The following is a 12,092-nucleotide window of genomic DNA, read 5'->3' as shown; positions in this document are numbered from 1 at the left end:
CTTTTTCACTCCAGGCCTCTTTTCTCTCTTCACTAATAAATCAGCCTCCTTCCTGTTTGGAGAATCCCTGCTCTGCTGTCTTTGTGTCCCTCTACGTCATCTTGTGTCTCTTTTTTTCTCTGTCCAACTGCCTGTTTTGGTGCCAGAGCCTCCCCAACGGTCCTTTCACACTGTTTAAATGTTATCGGGAGGCTCAGTTTTCTACATACTTACAGTCCCAAAGCAGAGTTTGTCATCTCCTGGCTCAGTCCCAACAGACTGTCAATTTCACAAATCTAAGAAACAGCTCACAATCACTTGAATGTTAACGCATGGACGATTCTGGTTTATTGCAGCTTGGCAATTTTGTGATTCTTTCTATCCTCCCAAGAAATTGCTTTGAATTGGGCAAGAGACAGATTCAGCCAATTCACAGTGAATAGTTTTGTTTCTTTTCCAATTAACTTTGAAAAACCTCTGGGTATGTTAAAAAAAAACCCACAATTGTTCATATTTCTTGCCCCCTGTAAGGGTTATGTTTTATTTTTGAGCATGGTTACATGATCAAATTAGATCCCAAATTTCACTCAGAACTGTATGAGAATCTTGTCTTGTCTTTTAATTGAGTTTGTGTTATTTAAACCCTATTTATAGATGTTATTTTATTATTTTAACCCTATAAACTTCAAAGTAGTGCTCTACCTAGAGACACTTGAAATCTGCTTCTTGGACCTTTTTGCACTTTCTTTTGGACATCAGCTTTCAAAATTAAGTAGAACTCCGAGGATCAAATACCCAACCTCAAAACTTACATTTAGGAGTCTAAAAATGTGAGCAATTTCATCATACTTAAACCTCCTTTCATGAGTCTTTGCATTGGATAGCAACCTTGAAACTTGACAAAGTAACACAAGGATCGAACCTGCAATCTCAAAGCTTCCAGTCTGGACAGTGTGAGCCATCCCGTCAGATACTTGGAATGTCTTTCTTGGAGATCATGAATCTCTGTGTTGGACGGCGACCTTCAAACCTCAGTACAACTCGAAGATCAAACCCACAACCTCAAGACTCACTATCAGGACTCTTAACAGTTTGAGCTGTCTTGTTGTCTACTTGGGCTTCCTTTCTTGGAACCTACGAGTCTTTGCTTTGGACAGCAACCTTTAAAACTCACAGAGCTACTTGAGGATCAAACCCACAACCTCAAAATGTACAAGCTGGATGAGCCATTTCATCGGATGCTCCTTGGTGATTATGACTCTTTGCTTTGGACAGTGATGAAAAAAAAAAACTTGTAACTCTGGTTAGTTTTTATTTTGATGAACAAAAGAATAAACTTGAGGAGCCTCAGCTGCTCTTAATTGAATATATTAGTTTAATACAACACATATCTTTGCACAGAGAAGATGTTGGTGAAGTGCATACACATGGATACAGTCAAGATACAATAGAAACACTCAATTTTACACAGCATGTCTCATGTCATACAGAGTCACGCATCATTTGGACTAGACAGAAGGGCACTACGTTACATAAACAGCAATGCCAATATCACAGAAGGTATCCGTGGCTCCAGACAGGCTGGAATCCCCAATACAAAACATGAATCATTCTAGTCTGAAGAGCACTGAGGCGTCTCATGTGAACACGTCAGGCGTAATCAAATGTCAGGCACTTATTCAAATTATTAAGAGTTATCTTTATTCATTAATGCTCCATTAATGACAGCAATGACAGCAACTTTAGAAACTGAAAGAGCAACTCAAGGAACCTACCACACCACCACCACTGGGACTTCTTCTGTGGTTGTTTTTTAAGTCTTCACTTTGGGCTTTGGACTTCAAAATTTACTGACGGTGATAAGGATGAAGCACACAACCTTAAACTCCCAAGCTTTTCTCTTATAGCCTGAGCAATTGGATGAGACAGTTGCTCACTGGTTCTCAGAGGTTTTTAGTCTTTTCTTTGGACTTCAGTCTTAAAAAGTCCTTCAGGGTCATGAGGATCAAACACACACCCTCTGATCTTGAGAACACGCATCTATATGCCTTAGCTATTGAATCCAACAGTTTCCTGTTGGGTCTCAAATTTTTCCCTTTTTTTTTTGGACACAGGTTTTCAAAATTCGCTGACGGCCATAAGAATCGCACTCACAGCCTCCGAACTTCAGAGCAGTCTGCTACCAACCTGAGCTATTGGATCAGACAGGTGATTGTTGATTCTTGGCTTTTTTGACTAATTCCATTGGACGCAGACCCCAAAATTCAAACAGGGATTGAATCCAGATCCTCAGAACTTCAAAGCAATGCTCTGCCCTCCTGAGCTAAAGGCCTAGAGACGCTTGAATTCTGTTTCTTGTTTCTTTTCACACTTTCTTTTGGACATCAGCTTTCAAAATTAAGTAGAGCACTAAACAGAACCCACAACCTCAGAGCTCTAACAGTGTGATATCACAAAACTGGACCCTGCTTCTTGCTTTTTTTAAGAAAACACCAGCAGCATGTTATGCCATCTTCACTTACAGAAAATAAATTAAATGATGAAAAGAAATGACAAGGAAGCAGAAATTTGATTATGTGAACAATGCTGGAGAATGATTCACTTAATTTCAATATAAAACATGCAAGCACAATTATAAAATTAATTAACATGAAATGTGTGACAGTCCTGTGATGACACTCATGATCACAAAAATACAACACAGTCAACAAAAAGTCATGTTCATGTGCATGTACACACTCTGATTAGATAAGATGGCCTTCGGTTTTGTTGTTTTGTACAGCAGCCCATCAGCTGCAGCTTAAAAGAGAGACAAGGCCACACTGAGGCTTGGATTAATGTTGCTGGCGGACTCCAGGTGACAGCGCTAAGCTGGTGTGTGCATGTATGGCTCATGCACGGCTGTATTTAACACAAGGCAGAGATGAGTGCTATCTTGTAAAAAGTCTCTCATTTGATTCTGAACTAGCTGGGCTGGATTCAGAGGTTAGAGTTTAAGGCTGTTGGTGAATTAAATGGGCTTCAGCTTCTGTCAGACCCAGTGACTGAACTGGTTTTTTTTTTCAACTGTTCAACTTTAGTGTTGCAGTTTATTGGCGTCCTAACACGATCCCTCCTCTCTTTTTTCATGCAGGTCTGAGCAGACGCTTCAACTCAGCACTTGTCTGTTTCATCCATAAGTGAAGACAGTTCTTCAAGGTAGGCAAACTAAAGAAAAACACAAATGTGAATAAATGAGTTTTCAGCCTCACTAGCAGCTCTGTGAGGCTAGCATGCTAACATGCACTCAGTGACATGCTTATGGAGCCCTTGACATGGAGGGAAAAAAGTGAAAATGCTGTCAAACTAATATATCCTCTCAATATAATTATTATTTTGCCTCCTTCTGTCTGTCATGTAGTGTATATATATGTGGGTGTGCGTGTGATGTGTGCCATGTCTGTGTGTATGTGCTTATCTGGAGGTGGTTTGATAGAGTTTGGGTATAAATAATTCAATTAAAGTATGTATTTGTATTTAAATACGCCTTTATAATATTCAAGTAATTTGCATACAAAATAGGTCAACCTGACCAGAAAACAAAATATTTAAGCTGCAGTAACACCTCAAAAACAACCCAGTTTTGTAGGAAAACTGCAGACCTGGCAACCCTGAACTACAAATTAGCTGCGTAGATTAGAAAAGCACAATATAAAATGCAGTCCATACCATTTCCATTTTTATGAACTGCAGTATCATCAGTTTTTACAGTGAATTAGTCCATTTTTCTAATACTTTTAAGGGATCACAAAGATACCACAACATTGAGTTTAACAACCAAAACCCCAAGTATATCATCATTAAATCAAGATCACGAATTAATAATGTGACGGCACTAATTACTGATTTGAAAATTTATGACATTGTGCAAATGAATTAATTTCTTTCTCCGTGACCGCTTTCAGACTCCATAGTTTACTGTGTTAGCATAATGTTTGCTAGTTAGCACCATGGAAATGTCATTAGTTTTGCAGATATTTGGTCATAAGCTGAAGTATTTGACCTAATGATGGTGCTAGATGAAAAGTTGCAGTTTCATTCTACACATATGTCAGTGATAAGTTAGCTGGCTCATCTGCGCAACCAGAAAGCAGCTGTGCACACGCCCCTTTGAATTGAGTTGTAGGTTGCCAGGTTGCGATGACGGATGTGTAGAATCTGGCAACTTGGGTGAAGTCAGACAAACCTTATGGATCCATTGTATCACGATTATACATATTAAAGTTTGTGGGCCATGCAAATTATGGGAGTTTCCTGGGAGAAACAATAAAACCAGAGGGCTTTGGGAGAGAAAGCTAAGAAAAACTGGAGTGTTGGCTACTTGCACATATCCTCTTTTGATTGAATGTGGGGCTTAAAGTGTGATATTTTCATCTTACACCTAAACAACTGGAAGTAAAAAGCAAAAACATAGAAGCCTGGACAGCTGCCAGATGTTATACTATGCACTCTTTCTACTCCACTGACATTTCACACTCAGCTTTCCCATGACTCATGGGGCCCCGGGAGTCAGATGTAAGTGGCTGCACTCAGCCAGATGATTAGCTTTGCTGTTCGCGGATATATAATAGACGGGGAATTATGCTCAGCAACATGTGGGAAGCTAGAAGGGGCGATTGTTTGGGTTGATGTCATGCAAGATATTTTTACCGCCAAAAAGCAGTCATTAACGTGAAACTCCAGATTCATGTTGTCGTTGCTTGAATGTGTTTGACTTTCATGAGAGGAAATGAAATGATACAGCGAGTGCATAAATGCAGATTTGGCTGTAAATGTTGTCTATATTTAGATCATGTTAACAATGTGTTGGCCCCCAGCCACGGAGGTTTAGCGTTGTGGTTGCATTTGGTGGCGTCAGTGAGAGGGTGTGTTTGTTTGTGGGTGTGTGCGGTTGAGTTTTGTTCATGTGTTCAGTTGGTTGTAGCAGGGCGTGTCTGTAGGTGTGTATGAGTATGGGTGTGCAGGGCTTGGGCTGCCAACGGCCATAATAATCACCGCAGCCATGAAGGACGCGAGAAAATGCAAAATGGCTTGGGAGGGAGAGACTGATAGCATAGTGCTCAGTGTTGTGTGAAAATGTCAGTTGTTGCTCCCTTTATTTCTGCAGGAATTGTTACGTAGAAATAGCTGATAAGATCTGAATCAGAGCCCTATTTTTTTATTCTGGTTGTCAGATATAAATAATGAAAATCTGTCTGGTATTCATGTACCTTTTTTTGGCTGAAAACTTCTGCCGAGGTGAAATGCTCCTGGTCCTTTTCCACAGACTTTTCTCTTGTTTTTGTTTGGTGAAACAATGAATGTTTTTTTTTTTTTTTTTTTTTTTACCTCTTTACACCTCTAAAATGTGTTAAAATGAACCAGTCTGAAGAACAAAAACCACTCTTTCCAGGAACTGCTTACAATGAGGGAGTATTTGTTTGTTTTTTTCAAGGTGTCATAAGGAAACAAGGAAAATGGAAACTGTCTACGTCTGTGTCTTTTTCCTTTGAAACCCTCCTGTAGCTGTTATTGTAACATGACAGTGCTACACTCAGATACAACCCCCATCAGCACCAGCCTAAAAGTCTAAAATTACATCATCAGCTCAACCAGCAACCAGCTATCGGTGTATTGATGAATTTAAATGGCTCGGCTCCCATTCGTGTCAGTGCAGTTAGGATGGAGCCCCCAGGGCTGCGCCTGGAGAATCTGGTGACCTATTTCAGGATCCATAACATGGTCATAGTCCGCTCTCTGCAGCCGGCATCCTCTCCTGACCACCACCAGCCCCTCCCTCCCTGCCCCAGGGTCTCATGTCACCATGGGAACGATGACATCACCGTGGGGTGGGGCTGATGTGTGCCAGGAAGCATTTACTCCTCTGATGAGATTGGAGGCTGAAGCTAAAGAGAAGGGAAAGCACGCAGGCAGTGAGAGAGGGGAATAAATCTTAGCAGCAGTCAGTTTGATTTATTATTCCACCTTAAATTGTCTTCAAGGGAGAAAATTCAGTTTGCAGACAGACTTTACTCTAAAAATACTCAGTAAAACCATCCAAAATCCAATTATATCAATCATTTCATCACAATATGACATTTAAACTACAGCACAGGCAAATTTGATTAGCAGGGTGCAGAAAGCTCAAAGAAAAACATTTTATGGCTTGATTTAGGGGACCGTGGGATTATTTCTTCTTAATTGAGATAGTTAAGTTGGTTTATATAAATATGAATGTATTAGGGTGATGTCATTGTGGTCATACTATTTAATCTGTCATTTCTGAATCATAAGAATAATATAGAGGTGGAAGCATGTAGTAGTAAAAGAAACTAAAGTAATTTTTGCTCACAGGGGATTGGATCTGACACAGTGCAGCATCATGGCAGCATGATAGTTAGAAGGACCATGTCACCCGCCTGTTGAGATACAGAAACGTTTACTTACACTAATTCATTTTTTGAGTAAGACAAGCTTTAGTCCAATCAGATCAGCCTCTCAGAGCCAATAAAGGACTCTGCTATTGCACCTACCCTCAGGTTGGTTCCGTCTAGACGTCACTGAAGGAACTTGCAAGGCAAAAGTCACATGATGCAAGTCATGTTACAGTGTTATACTTCAGTTATACTGGACAGGAGCATGGACAGGACATGAACCCTGGTCACCTGTGTAAAAGTTCTGTGTTTGTTTTAGCCATCCTTCCACCCCACTTCATCCAGATACAGACTTTTTTCTTTCTTTTTCTTCTTTTTTCTTTATTCTGCGTTGGAAGCCTGGTGCGTCCCATACAGCCGTGGAAGGGTTTACATTCAAGTCACTTGAAGCGATCGGTAGTGACAATTTGACGAGGGGGGAATGAGAACGGGCTTGGTTTCCTGGAAAGGTGTGAGGACTCATCGGGACACAGTTTCCGGGGAGACAGTTACACTGAATGTAAACTGTGACACCATGACAGGATGCTTTACCCCACCCCCACATCCAGGCACAATGGTTGTTATAAAAAAATGGGAGAGAAGAGCCAATACTAGAAGCAGTAGGAATGTAGATACTGCATAAGGTAATAATATTTTATTCGGTATGTGCTGAATATTAGGTCATACTGTCACATTGTCATTATTGCTTAATTCAAATGATTTGGCATGATGGGATGTAATTCACCAGCAATTTTGGTTTGATCTCATTGAAAATTAACCTATGAGTACTTAACTTATATGTTACAGATTTTTATTGTGATTTAGATTTTTATTAGATTATAATATATTTAATTTCCAGTCATTGTGGGGCTTTAGATAAAATATTAAAGCTTAATAAGAAACACTTCACCTGCTCTGATTCAACTGTTATGTTAATCTCAATGCACCTGTACTGCTGTTATTACGGTACTTAATCTGCAAGGAGTGGAATCCGCCCGGCACATCTTACGCATGGGCATGTGTTTGTGTGTGTGCGCGCGTGCCAGGCTTGTCATGCTTGTGTTCACCATATACACGGTTCATTCACACTTCGCTGGCAGCGCTCATTATACTTCAATCCCCCACATGTCTTGCTGAGTCAACGAAACATAATCCGCCGTCTGCAGCTGCTGCTGCGGAAGCCGCTGGATTCTGGGTTGATTACAGGTCACAGCAACCTTGAGTGTCCCACTGTCCTCCTCATGGCTACTGCTTTAGTTTGACAGTTACCCATCATACACTTCAACATACTGTACAGTTACTGCATTTACATGGCTTATTATATTCTAAATAATATGGTGCTTGGATGAAAGTTTGATTTTTATAAAAAATTTTATTTCATATTCCCATTTATTAAACAGACAAACTAGGTTTTTTTTTTTTTATCGTGGATACATATAAATAAAACAAAATGTCATCAAGCAGTTGAAGTACAGTATATGACACAACAAATGGAGTTTTGGTGACCCACAATTGGGGCCACCAAGTTGGGAACCAGTGGACTAATCTAATAATCAACTAATACTTTAGGCCATAATATACATATCTAAAATGCCCTTAATGGAAGTTCAAGTAGAACAGGACAGAAAGAGGCAAAAGATCTTAAAAGAAATTATAAAATCATACCTAAAATTAGACGCCAAGCTGATCCTACATGAGAACACGAAGGTTTTCAGACACACACACATTTACAGACAGAGACACACACTGACACACACTTGGGCGCTCACACAGAGGATTAAGGCCAGGTTGGCCTACTGAGACTGGCTGCCAGAGATTCCATCCTCCCTCCTAAATGGATGGTGACATTCCGATGTGAGCGGCGCTCCACGGAGGCGTGATGAGTGACCCAGATTGGGGGTGAGGTTGGTGGTGGTAGCGGCGGGCGGGAGGCGCAGACAGGGAGGGAAGTGAGGTCGGATTAGGGATATGGGGTGGAGTCGGGAAGGAAGAGGGATGCTTGGGCTGAAAGGTAGAGTGAAGTGTAGCGGGGCGGGGGGTCATGAAAGCGCTAGACAGCGGCAGCGTTGAAAGACAAAAGAAAGAGGGAGGAAAGAGGCGAAATCCCACTCAAGTCAGGCGAGCCTCAGGCCTTCTGCCACACCTTCTCGTCTCTGTGAGAGATCACGCTGGCATGTTCAATTTAAGACATCAATACCAAGATGTAATGGGATTTGACATTCCTTTTCTGACTCCCGTGCTGTTGATTTAACCCTTTCAGGATTAGGACACTGTGATGGTTCACATGCTGAGCCGCTGTGGGCTACCTGCTGGGTTTTAGACAGCTTTCCGAAAATATAACAATCAAACATTATTTAATCTGGAGTTCTGTAGAGAGGATAATGTATTAACCTATCTTAGCGTTGGTGGTTTGGTATGTCAAGGTTTATTTTAGAGTTTAAGGTTTGTTTTACCTGTTAAATGGTTCCAGAGATCAGTTCTAGCCTGCAGGTAATTGCCACATCAGTCTATAGCTTGGTTCTCCTGCTCATAAAAGTTAATATTTTAATGAGGAAACGGTTAAAACTGTTAGCTATATTAAGTAATGGATAAACCGTTGAAATTGTTAGCTAGCGTAATGGATAGCCTAAATGCTTAACTAAGTAGCGGAATGGATTAATGGTGGTCAAAGTCATGGATAGCCCTAAATTGTGCTAAGTAACCTAATGTTTGAATGGTTGAAACAGTTAGCTAAAGAGAACTTGAAGTCACACATAACTAAAATGGTTGATTTAGCTTATAGTAGTCTCACGGCTAAATGGTTAAAATAGACAGCCAAAAGTAATTGCCACATCAGTCTATAACTCAGTGTCCCTGCTAATAAAAGCAGTTTTTTGCTGTACTATATCAGATAACCACAAAACAAATTGCAGACTGACCCTACAGAGTTTATTTAGAGTTGTTATTTTCACCATCAGTGAAGAATTTACCCTTTAAAACCTTCTGACTTTTAGTGTTGTTATATTTGGCAAGATGCCCATAATTCACTTCATCATTTTCTCTCTAACACAGTAAGACTGGTAAACAGCTAAAAGGGAGCAACGAGCGAGGGCAATGTCGAATCATGTTAACTGCAGGAGGATGACAGGGCGTGCCTGGAGAGTAAGGTCGTAGAGTGGGCAAACCCAGATATCAGGACGAAAATTAACTATTTGACATGAGTTTAGAATCTAATGTCACTAGAAGTGTTTATTCATTGTTGTTTTTTATATTTATTAGTATTGATTTGCAAACCAAACTGCCACTCTGAGACATTATAAAGTGGCACTCTAATTAAAATTTAGAGAAGAAGTAAATAAATATCTAAATAATAGATAGATAATCCAGAATTTCAAAGGCTTTCCCTTTCAGTGCCATCGGTCTGTATTCTCACTTGAGACCAAAGGCAACAAATATTAGCTTTAAACTGAATATTATCTAAAGCAGGGATTGGTACAGCTGCCTTGGGAGGTGCAGAGGTGATAGTCTAAATGTAAGTAGTTAGCTTAGTAGCTTATAGAAAAATGGCTATAACTAACAGAACTATTCAGCTGGTGAAATAACAAAAAGTCATGAACTTCGCTAAATGTATTATTAAGTTAAATAGCTAAATAAATGCAATTCAAATATGTAGTTAGCTATGAGTAATGGCTATGATCGAAACATCCAACTCCTGCCACTCCAACCTGACCTAAACACTGACAGTTATTATTTTATGTAAATATGTGAAATAACATCCTATTTAAAGTCAGTTCAGATTAACTCATTTGGAACATGACAGGTGATTTTGAGGAAGGGATATTTAAGTTTGACAAGGCTTTGTGAATACATCTGACATGAGACAGGCGCTAACAGGAGTGAGTTCATGCACTTCAGGGTCATAAACTTGATTCTGTCATTGATCTTGGTCAGGAATTGTGAATACCTTTTTTGAGTTTGTAAATGACAAGTAATTCTGTAGAATAGAAGCTTTGTTGTGTTGTGATGTAACAGGAAAGGTGTTAAAATAATTCACAAGGTTCAAACAGGTAAAACTATTGTAATTTGCCACCAGTCCTACCAGTTATTTTGTAAGGGAAGCAGTTCTTAGTAGTGTATATTGTATATAATATAGTCTGCTGGTAGGGGAGGCATTCAAGTACAAAAATATCAACTTGGCCAACAAGCCAACAAATGATGAAAAGTTAGTGATTTGTTGATTTAGACCCTGGCATCAATTGCATTTCAATTTGTGAGGTTGCTGGTTGAATTAAAGTGCCTTTTTATCAAATAAGAACACAGAGGATTCTTGTAAGCTGCCAAGGTTTATGATGTCCTTTGTAGGGACAATGTGTGAAAGCCAAGTGTGGCATAACATTGCCAAAACAGCAGCTGAAAGCAGGTCAATGCAATTCTGAACCACCATCAGCACAGTCTGGCTGTCAGCGCACCAGTTTTCTGCCTTAGCAACAGCTGGGACTCGCCTCGCCACTGAGTGACTGAGCCCTGGGCTGAGATTTCCAGTCTCAGACAGTTTGGCCCACTATCTTTGAGTGTCAGTGGGTCTTTCTCCTCCTCGCTTCTCTTCTTTTTTTTACCCCCTCCCTCCCGCTCTCCTCTGATCCTCACGTCTTCCCACTGCAGCAGACATTAGCTGATCAGTGCGAGCCTGTCGTCATGCAGCGCTGCAGGGAAGGAGAGGAGAGAGACTTAGAAAGGAATAAGAAGGGTAGAGAGAGACAAATGAGAATCTATTCTACAAAGGCTCCTGCTAATATTTTAAGACCGAAGCTGCCAAGGATTTGTGCATCTTTTACTTTTACTCAAGATTTTTCTTTTAAACTCAATTTTGAAAGATTAGTTCTGGGAAATATGCTTTCTTGCCAAGAGTTGTTGCCATGTTGCGATATACCGGTAGTGATGATGATCATGATACTTTAAAAAATGCAATACTGATGTTTTAAAATAGACATGATAATATTTTGTAAATTATCCAGTGCCTCTTAATCACACTGTATGCTGGGTGTTCATGTCTGTTTCTTCCTGTTCTCACTTTGTCTCCCACACACCATTTCATTTCACCATTAAGTTATCCATTAGGTGTAGCCTAGTGGCACTTTTGTATGCTTTTGTATAGTTATGGTTACAGACTCTCCCTCCACCTCCCACATGCGGATTTTGGGTAATTAATTTGCCAACAAAAAGACAAAACGCACAATAAACATTCAACCAATATTATAATGACATCCACCAATCCATCAATCTTCAACTTTTAGCAGCACAGAGCTAAGAGGACACATTAGGATTGTGGGTAGTGGGGTCATTCTCCATGACATTGTGAATAAAACTTTTTTTTTTAGAAAACAAGGGTCATATCATACAACTTGTGGTTCCTACAGCACCATTTACCAAAATTTCACAATCTCATAGCTCATCATAAGTCTGCCTTGAATGGTGACGACACGATGGCTAAAAATAAAAATCCTTGATTCAGAATATGAATCACATTTTTACCTGCAGAACTGCAGCACCAAGCTCTATTAATCAACTCCAAATGTTTGAAAGCTATGACATCTGATTTTTTGACGAATATGTTTACAAACTGACCCACATGATGCAAAAAAGATGGAGAAATAGATGGGAAAAGCATGAGGTTAGGCAGGAGAGGGAGACAGAAAGAACCAC

At 40.0% G+C, this 12,092-nt stretch overlaps 1 protein-coding gene across 1 annotated transcript in view; it reads left to right on the top strand.

Annotated features, from left to right (window-relative positions):
- The window catches only part of LOC146304602 (uncharacterized), a 75,287-nt gene that overhangs the window by 38,925 nt on the left and 24,270 nt on the right, over positions 1-12,092 (top strand). The window contains exon 3 of the mRNA XM_084713394.1: positions 3,113-3,177. The gene's annotated coding sequence lies outside the window, so the exon portion shown is untranslated. The remainder of the gene's footprint in view (positions 1-3,112; positions 3,178-12,092) is intronic.

The sequence above is a fragment of the Lutjanus erythropterus genome, chromosome 24 (assembly GCF_056507025.1).
Source record: "Lutjanus erythropterus isolate fLutEry1 chromosome 24, fLutEry1.hap2, whole genome shotgun sequence".
NCBI classification, from domain to species: domain Eukaryota; kingdom Metazoa; phylum Chordata; class Actinopteri; order Lutjaniformes; family Lutjanidae; genus Lutjanus; species Lutjanus erythropterus.
This window is presented reverse-complemented; position numbering and strand designations above follow the sequence as displayed.